The sequence below is a fragment of the Eptesicus fuscus genome, chromosome 9 (assembly GCF_027574615.1).
Source record: "Eptesicus fuscus isolate TK198812 chromosome 9, DD_ASM_mEF_20220401, whole genome shotgun sequence".
Taxonomy (NCBI): domain Eukaryota; kingdom Metazoa; phylum Chordata; class Mammalia; order Chiroptera; family Vespertilionidae; genus Eptesicus; species Eptesicus fuscus.
In genome coordinates this window covers 18,817,128-18,825,889 of record NC_072481.1, presented here as the reverse complement: position 1 = coordinate 18,825,889, position 8,762 = coordinate 18,817,128, and positions in this window count along the sequence as shown.

Sequence of the window (8,762 nt, the reverse complement as noted above, 5' to 3'; positions counted from 1 at the left end):
TTAGAATAGGGAATAACTTCAATAATAAGATGTCAGATAATTCAATCCAGTCCAATAACTGGCTGCCCACTCTGGCCAATTCAGTACTTCCGAGTGGCTGAATAATTGTTAATTCAAATGAAAATTCAGGCAGTTGCCAAACCATCACTCAATAGCTAGTTCCAGGGAATAGCAGTCACTTTGGTCATCAGACAGTCCTTCGAACACACGTTGTTTTGCTTAAGAGTTGTCATTGTCAACGCTCAGCCACATGTGGCTGGAACAGTCATGCGTGGTCAGGGCAGTCACACAGCAGTGGACTCCGTGAAATGGGTCGCCTCGACCACGGTCTCCTCGAGTAACCAGCCACCAGTCCATTCCTCAGCTCAGTCCCTCCAACGCCAATTTGTTTGTAAGTGACCCGGTTCTGCCCGATGCTTGTGGTCAAGCAGAAATTCAGCCTTGAAATCAGGCAAGTCCATTTGTTGGACTAAATCCACAGGTTAGTTCAGTCAAAACGGGCAAACCCTTGTGGGTGCAGACCGTGGCCTGGGGGCTGGTGGTGGTGCTGTACGGAAGGTTTTGGCCCCAACACCCCTTCTTTTGCTTGCTTCCCTGAGGACGGGGGTTCCCGAGGGAGCTGACCCAAAGGTGGAGATAGAGCCACAGGGGCAGGTTCTCGGGGTGTGTTGGGGGGTACAGAAGAAGAGGGCTGTGCAAGAGGCTCCAGGCCAACACCTCACCAAATTGTTCTGTGTATGACAGGGAAGAAGTTCCTGTAAAGCAGCAACATGCTTCTCTTGGGCTGATGTGCTTCCTCACATATGGAGTAGGCGGGGCTCCATCACCCTCAACACACACACACACACACATACACACACACACACACACACACACACACACCCCTGTTTGTTCCAGGGGAGCATGTCCAGCTGGGGAGTGTCATGACTTGGCACTGTTTCTGATTACAAATCATGGACCCTGTAAACACCATGATGTCTCCCAGGTAAGGTGGGAACTCCACTCACCTGGAGAGCACCCACCCCAATCCAGGTGCTCACTGGGGGTGTTGCGATGGGTCAGACTTGCCTCCAGTTACCCACAGTGTAGGGTAGATGACGACAGACCCGTAACTAATGATAATCGTTCGAGGAACAGCCCACACCGTGACAGGGAAAGTCTGAGGGGCGTCAGGCAGTCAGAGAAGGCTTCCTGGAGGAAGTGTCACCAAGTTGAGTGAAGAACGAGTGGGCAGCAGTAAGCAAAGTGGGGCAGGATGTTCTAGGCAAAAGTAGCAGGATACCGATGGCCTCTGTGGATGTGGGGGAGGGGAGCTGGGGTCCGGAGCCCAGTTTGGCTGCTAGTGAGGAGGTGCTGGAGGGGAGGCTGGTGGCCTCTGGGGCCTGGATCAGCTGCATCAGGAGGAGCCTTTGGGGACCTTAGGGTTCTTTGGCTGCAAGCCCACCTTGTCTAACTTTAGCCAAGAAGGACACTATAGGAAGGAGATGGTTGCAGAAACCTTCGTGAGCTACGTTTATTTTTTAGGAAAAGGTGGTCACGGTACTCCTTGGTTCACATAGGAAAAGCCCCGGCACTCCTGGCTTTAGGAGTGGTCGGACCGAGGAATCAAATTCTCCCATCATGCTTTTCTCTCTCTCCACCTCTTGCCTTCTTCCTCCCGGCCGAGCCGCTTCGGGCCTGCCTGAGCGTGAAGTCGGCAGGGAGCCCGAGGCAGTGTGAGTTGGGCACCCTCACTGGTATCCAGAGACCTAACAGAGCCTTGAATGTCACACCCAGAAGTGTGGACTTATCCCGGGACAGGGGGTCTTTGAAGGGTTTGGGGCAGTGGAGTCCCAGGGCCAGGTTTGGGTTTGGGTTTTAGGAAGGAAGAGCCCCAATGCAGGGACCCGTAGGAGGCTGGTGGAGGTGACCTTGGGAAGAAGGGAAGGGGATGGACTTGAGAGGCCTGTCAGCTCTCCTCGGGGGGTAGCAGGTTTCTTCAAGGGTTTCAAATGCTCTATCAGATCCCCAAGCAACTGATAAAGCGAGGCTGTGACAGAGATGGACAGCGAGCTCCCATCCACACGTGAGGGCACTGGGGCCCAGAGACATCAAGTAACTTTCCTGAGGCCACACAGCAGTTAGAGATTAGATCAAGTGCCCACCCCCCACCCCCCGCAAATGGAGGCTGTTAAGAGGGGTTGGGGTCCCAGCCTGTGTGAGCTCTTGCTTCTTGTGCAGGTCCATATGAAGAGGCCCCCCGCCCCCAAGCCCCCACCAAGGGCAGAGGTTACAGGAGGAAGGGACTGGCCTTGTCCCCAGCCTCGCATCCTCATTAAGAGGACACCACTCGGCCGTGGCTGTGTGCCCCCAGGAATAGCTGAGGTGATGCCGCCACCCCCATCCCTGGCCTGGAGCCAAGAAACAGGCGGGATGTATAGTTGGATTGTGCCAGTGGGCAGGCGGCTGGGAGGGGGCCGGCCCGAGGAACAGGAAATAGCTGGGTTTGGGGAAGTCGCGTGGACCGGCCAAGCCAAGCCAGCCCGCGATCCGCTGGGCAGCTCTCACCACGGCCATCAATGCCCCGTTTGAGGCGCACACAGGGGTCCTTTGACGGGCCAGGCGGGGCCACTGTTTCAGCCACTGAGAGGGCCTGTTTGCGCTCGCGGCCTGGAGGGGGCTGGCCCAGGACAGCGGGGCTGCGCAGGCTGGGCAGGTGAGGGCCACCCGGGCGGCTGTCCCTTGGGGAGAAGGAGAGCCTGCAGAATCAAACCCGGGTGCCAAGCACGAGCACCTCGGGCCTCAGGCGGGGATGGTGGCAGGAATGGTCCCCGCAATTGAGTGGACTCTTCAGTGTCATCTCCCACTGGCCTCACGCGGCAGGTGCCGAGGGATGGTTATTCCTGGGCTTGGGGTTGGCCAGCCATTGCCCAAGGTCACAGTCAGTTGAGGGGCAGAGCTGGCAGAGCTGTGATGGGGGGCGGGGTCCAGTGTGGGTGCCGGGCCCAGACAGAAGGAGGTGGCCCAGCGGAGGAGTGACCGTGGGGCTGGGTACATTCAAGAGGCATTTGGGAGGCAGGACCTGCAGGGCCTGGACAGAGAAGGGAAGAAGAGGGGGGTCAAGGTGCCCAGGTGTGGAGAGAATTTGGGGTGGTGGTGCCCAGCTCTGAACTAGGGACACAGGGCGGGAACAAAAGATGTGTTCCGCTTTGCTTACACTTGAGCTGCCGGGGGTGTGTGTGGGGGACACACGCTCAGGAGACGGCTGTGTCTATAGGTCTGGCGTTCAGGACAGTGAGCAAGGAGGGAGGGGGATGTGAGTGTCCTCCGCGGACACGAGGGGGTGATGTCACCAAGGTTCATGGAGGATAACACATCAGCCGGACACGAAGCCGACATGCCCTATGATCAGAGCACAGGCCTCCGTGCCCTGTCCGGCCTCTGGCTTCCCGCGCCTGACCACCTCCAGGGCCTGAGACCAACACAGCACCTGTGAGGTGTGACGAACCACCTGAGACACACACATGGGGGCTGTGGCCCGCAGGGCCCTGTGCAGACGGGCGGCCCGGGGACACAGCAGCAGCGTGGCGGTGGGGCGCGTGCCCACTGCGCAGACGAGGAAACCTGCGCTGAAGGGCAGGTTCTCCACTTGTGGGGTCTCTGCTGACTGTTGGGGAGACCGGAGACTCATACGCAAGCAGGCACCCCGGGACTGCCTCCGGTTTGCGATGAAATCGTTGTAAGTGCGAGGAGAGCAGTTCCCAGGTTAAAGGCAGTGGTGGGGGACCCACCCTGGGCCCACCTGGGGTTTCTGGGTGGCATCTGAGAAGCAGCTACTGTGGGTGTCTGTGGCCACGGGCCCCTGCCCACCACCTGCCCGATGCCCTCTGGGAGCCAGTGTGCGCAGCCCGGTCTCTCTCCTGGGGCGCCCGGAGGAAGCCTGGCTAATTAGCCACCGAGTGTCCGGCAGGCAGTGGGCTTGGCAGAGAGCGGTCGGCACAGGGAGCTACCGCCCTCAATAAACAGAGTCCGCCCGGGAAACAGTTCTGCTGCCACCTCGGGGGCCCCGGTGCTCAAGCAGGGCACCGGCCTTGCAGCTCCCTCTGCCCACCTGCTGGGGGCACAGTCCAGGCCGGGAGACAGCCCGGGCAAAGGCCTGGGGACGGACCGCATGTCACAGGGCCACTGCAGCCTGGGAGCCTCCCTGCTGGTAACTCACAACTTCCAATTCCAAAGCGTGTTCAGCCTTGACCTTGACGGGGCCACGCTGCTGGAAGTTCACACGTGGGTGGAGCTGAATTCCCACCTGAGGCTTTGGGAGGGCGGAAGGTCTCATTCTGCAGCACCTCAGGTGGGACAGTGGAAGGAACGGACGTGCCAGGCGTGTGGGAGGGAAGGTGTACGTGTTTCTGGGGTTGGACATCACATGGACACACTAACAGTCAACAGGGCCAGGCCGTGCTCCCCAGTCACCAAACTCCACGGGCTGCGTTCCCACCCGCTTCATGGCGGAAGCACCGGAGGGAAGGGCCTGCAGACTGGGCCAGAGAGCATCCCGAGAGCTGGAGTTCGGTACGTTATTTAGCAACTCCTCCTTCCCATCTGACCTTGAGGCAACTTCCCCCCGAACTGAAAAAGGCTTTATTTCCTTGTCAATCCCCTGCCCTCTTCCCTTGTTCTATGCCCAGACATACCACCCGAGGTAGGCAGGATTCTAAGATGCCCTCCAATGACCTATGACCTTGTCTGGTCTTCTCCCTTCTTGAGTGGGGGTGGGGCTGGTGACTCTGACAGGACAGTCGCTCTTGGGACCGGGTTATGTTACACGGCACAGTTAACGTTCAGAGAGGGACATGATCTGGGGTGAGCCTGGCCTAATCAGGTGGTCCCTTAAAAGGGACCCGGCTCTTCCTGAAGAGGGGAGCTCAGCATAGGAGAGAGGTGAAGCACGAGGAGGCCTTGGAACAGACCACATGGCAGGGAACTGTGGGTGGCCTCCAGGAACGAGGGAGGCCTGGCTAACAGCCAGCAAGGGGATGGGGGCGGGGAGGAACTGAATTCTGCCCAGCACTGTGTGAGCTTGAAAGCGGATCTGAGCCCCAGAAAAGAACACAGCCCAGCCAACATCTGTATTTCAGCCTGAGAGGCGCCGAGCGGAGAGCCCCGTTTAGTTGTACCCAGACTTCAGACCTATGGGAACGCCGAGGTAACACATTTGAGCTGTTCCAAGCTGCTAAGTTTGCGGTAATTTGTTACATACCAATAGAAAGCGAGAGTACCACCTCCTCCCAATTGGGAGGAAGTTTTGTTTTACTTATATATTTTTAAAATATGTTTTTATTGATTTTTTTAGAGAGAGAGGAAGGAAGAGGGACAGAGAGAGAAGAACATCGAATTGGCTGCCTCCTGCATGTGTCCTGACCGGGAATCGAACCAGCGGTCTCTTGGTTCCCGGGTCGACGCTCAACCACTGAGCTACACCAGCCGGGAAGGAAGTTTTCTTTCTTTCCTCCTTAAACTTTTAAGTGGCGGCAACAGCAATCATCCTGAAGGTCTGAAATCTTGGTGGGTGTAGATCCAACGTTTTGAAATTGAAGGATGAAAGAGGCAAGCGGAACGCTGTTCACATATCGTCATGGCTCTCAGGTCTCCAGAGGCTCTGTTGTGAGGCGGAGGGGACACAGCAGGGATTTTAGGCAGCACGAGTTGAGGTTAGGTAATTTGGAAAATGGGGGAGGAAATGTATTCTGTCCCGCTAACTGGAGGATTACATTAAATTCAGAGCCCGAATCTTTCAGAAGGAAAGAGACAAATTGAACTGCCACCGGGAGCTGGCACCAGGCTGCTGAAAAGGATGTTTGTAAGAAACAAGGATGTTTTCATTAGGGAGGAATCAGCTCAGTGGAGACGTGACCGTGACCTTCAGGTCACTGAACATGGTATACCAGCAGGCGTGCTCGCTTCAGAGTTGATGGAATACTCGTTGGGGGATAGCAAGCTCCCTATCCAAGAGGTGTTCCCAAGACAGAGAGAGAATTTGTTTCATTTGGGAGGCTGGACGAAATGGGTGGTTTAGTTACATCAGAACCACCTGGAGAGCTTAGAAATACAGATTTGCTGGGTCTGGGATGGGGCCCGAGAACCTGCTTTTTTATAAACTGATGAACAAAAATAGATCCAGAGACTAAGAAACACTGATCAGACTGTCCAACCTCAGAGAGAAGCGGGGAGGGAGGTAAGAGATCAACCAAAGGACTTGTATGCATGCATATTAGCATCACTAGTGGACACGGACACTGGGGCGGTGGGGGCTTGTCCTGGAGGGCTGGAGTGGTGGTGGTGATGGGGGTGGTTAATTGGAGAAAAAGGAGACATATGTAATACTTTAAACAATTAAAAAAACAACAACAACAACAACAAAAAGCAAACCTTTACCAAACTTGTTGCCGGGTTGGGGTAACTGAAGGAGGGATAAAACAGAGAATAATGCAGCTGATCTAGATGAGGATGCTTATGCTGTTTAGCATGAGTGACAGTGGGAGTCCTTCCCCACAGGAACCTCTGACAGCTGCCCCCCCCCCCCCCCCGCTGGCCACAGGGTCCTGTGCAGACACCTCCCTTTCTGCCTTCACCTGTCAGGGCTGATCTCCCCTAGGAGAGCCCCAAACACGGCCCGTCTGGGACTCTACCTGGAGAGAGCTTTGCCTTAGCTTCGTATAAATGCCTCCAAAGCTGATCCTGAGACAAAGGCTTGGGCGCAGATCATTTATTTGGGAGGCGGTCCCAGGAAACACAGTGGGAGGGGAGGGGAGGCCGGGAAGGGATAAAAGCCAGTAAAAAGTGCATTAACAGGTCCCTCTTGTGGGCAATTGGGGCTCACTTCCGTTGGGGGGACCCTCCCCCCCGCCCCCCAGGGACCGTGAGGAGCACATCTCAGCACTGTCCAGCAGGGGGCAGTGGGAAGCTGGGGTATTGGTTCACAGTGCCCATCCCCCGCCGGTTGAGGGTTGCCCTCCAGATGTGAAATGCCCAGGCTGCCTTGCTCACTGTCAGGGTAATGGGCCCAGGCCTGCTGCAGCTGTAGGTGAACCCAGAGGTGGGCTGAAGGGCCATGGGGAGGGGGGTCCACTGGGCCCAGGGCTGCTGCAGTTCCCAGTGCTAACCCGAAGCCCTCCCTCCACACGACTGACGGACTGACCGCAGGAGTCCTTCCCCACGGGAACCTCGGACAGCTGCCCCCAGGGCTGTGGGCTGACCCTCCGGCCACAGAAGGCATCCGGCACGGGTGGACTCTGTGTTTTTAACCAGCTCTCCAGAAGGAGCATGAAGGGGGGCAGGCTGTCTGAGTTTCCTTCAGAGCCTGCGATTCAAGGTTTTATATTTCCCCCAGACAAGATGAGTCACTGAGGGCAACTTCTGAAAATGGCTGGTGCAAAAGGCAGTCTCTGCCTGCGCGGCGCTCAGGGCCCCTGGGGTGGGAGTCCCTAAACCCAGTAAGTCAAATCTGAAAATGCATCTGCTGCAATTAAGGCAAAAAAAAAAAAAAGTGCGAAAACCAAGGAGAGTGTGACTCACTGTGTGGCAGAGAACAGAGGGCGATGGGGGAGGGGGGCGAGAGAGGCTGGCACGGCCGGGGAAAGCTTGTGAAGTGCCCTAAATGCCAGCTAAGCTTGAATGTTCAGGGAGAGGGAATACAGTGCCCACAGAAGCTTTTTTCCACTGGGGAGCGGTCACTGCCCACTAAACACCCACGTCCCACCCCTGGCCTTTGTAGGCAGTCAGGTGGTGTGCACTCCATGTCTGAGGCAGTGAGAGAGGCACTTGCTGTCCCTCTCTCATCCGTGTGGCCGGAGATGAAGGGCTTGGACACGATGGGACAGAAAGACAGAGGCAGCCTGGAGAGCCTGTGCAGAGAGCCGACTGTCTAACGTCGACCCGTGTCACGAGACAGAAACACGCCCTTGTGTCAACGCCGTTGTGACGGAGGGCTTGTTTGTTACTGCAGCTTACCCTGTTCTCCCCTGACCACCACAGAAGACACGGTGAACACAGCACGGACGCAGCGTTCACTGCATTTCCTTCTCAACCACCGGCGCCACTGCCATAGAGACCCCAACTCACAGGCGAGACACCCAAGAGCAGAAAAGTGAAGGGAGTCACCTGACGTCAACGCCGCTGGCAGGTGGCAGAATCAAACTCAGCTCTGCCTGGTCCCAAAGTGGTTTCGCCTCACAGGATGCCTCCGAGTCTGGCCTGCGTGCCGCTGGCAGGACGCAAGATAATGTTTGGCACTAAGTGGATGAAAAGGTTACATTGAACTTGTTTCTAATTTGTTTAAGGGCATATCGGAACAAACATATCTCTATATATAAAAGCCTAAGCAACCGAATGGCTGAACGACTGGTCGACCGGTTGCTATGACACACACTGACCACCAGGGGGCAGACGCTCAATGCAGGAGCTGCCCCCCTGGTGGTCAGTGCACTCCCACAGCCAACCTCTCGTGGTCCCTCCCTGCAGCCGACTGGCCCCCGCATCAGCCCTGATGGGGGAGGCCGGCCAGCCAACCTCCCGCAGGTCCTCCCCCTGGCTGGCCCCCTCAATCGGCCCCGATCGCTGGCCAGGCTGAAGGACCCCACTTGTGCACGAATTTGTGCACTGGGCCTCTAGTAAACAGTATCAAACCAGTGATTTCATGGCTGTTACTTCTTAGGAGGAGGAGACATTTTTTCACCCAGTAAGTGGATTTGGATTTCAAGAGAAAGATGAAATAAACTGTTCTC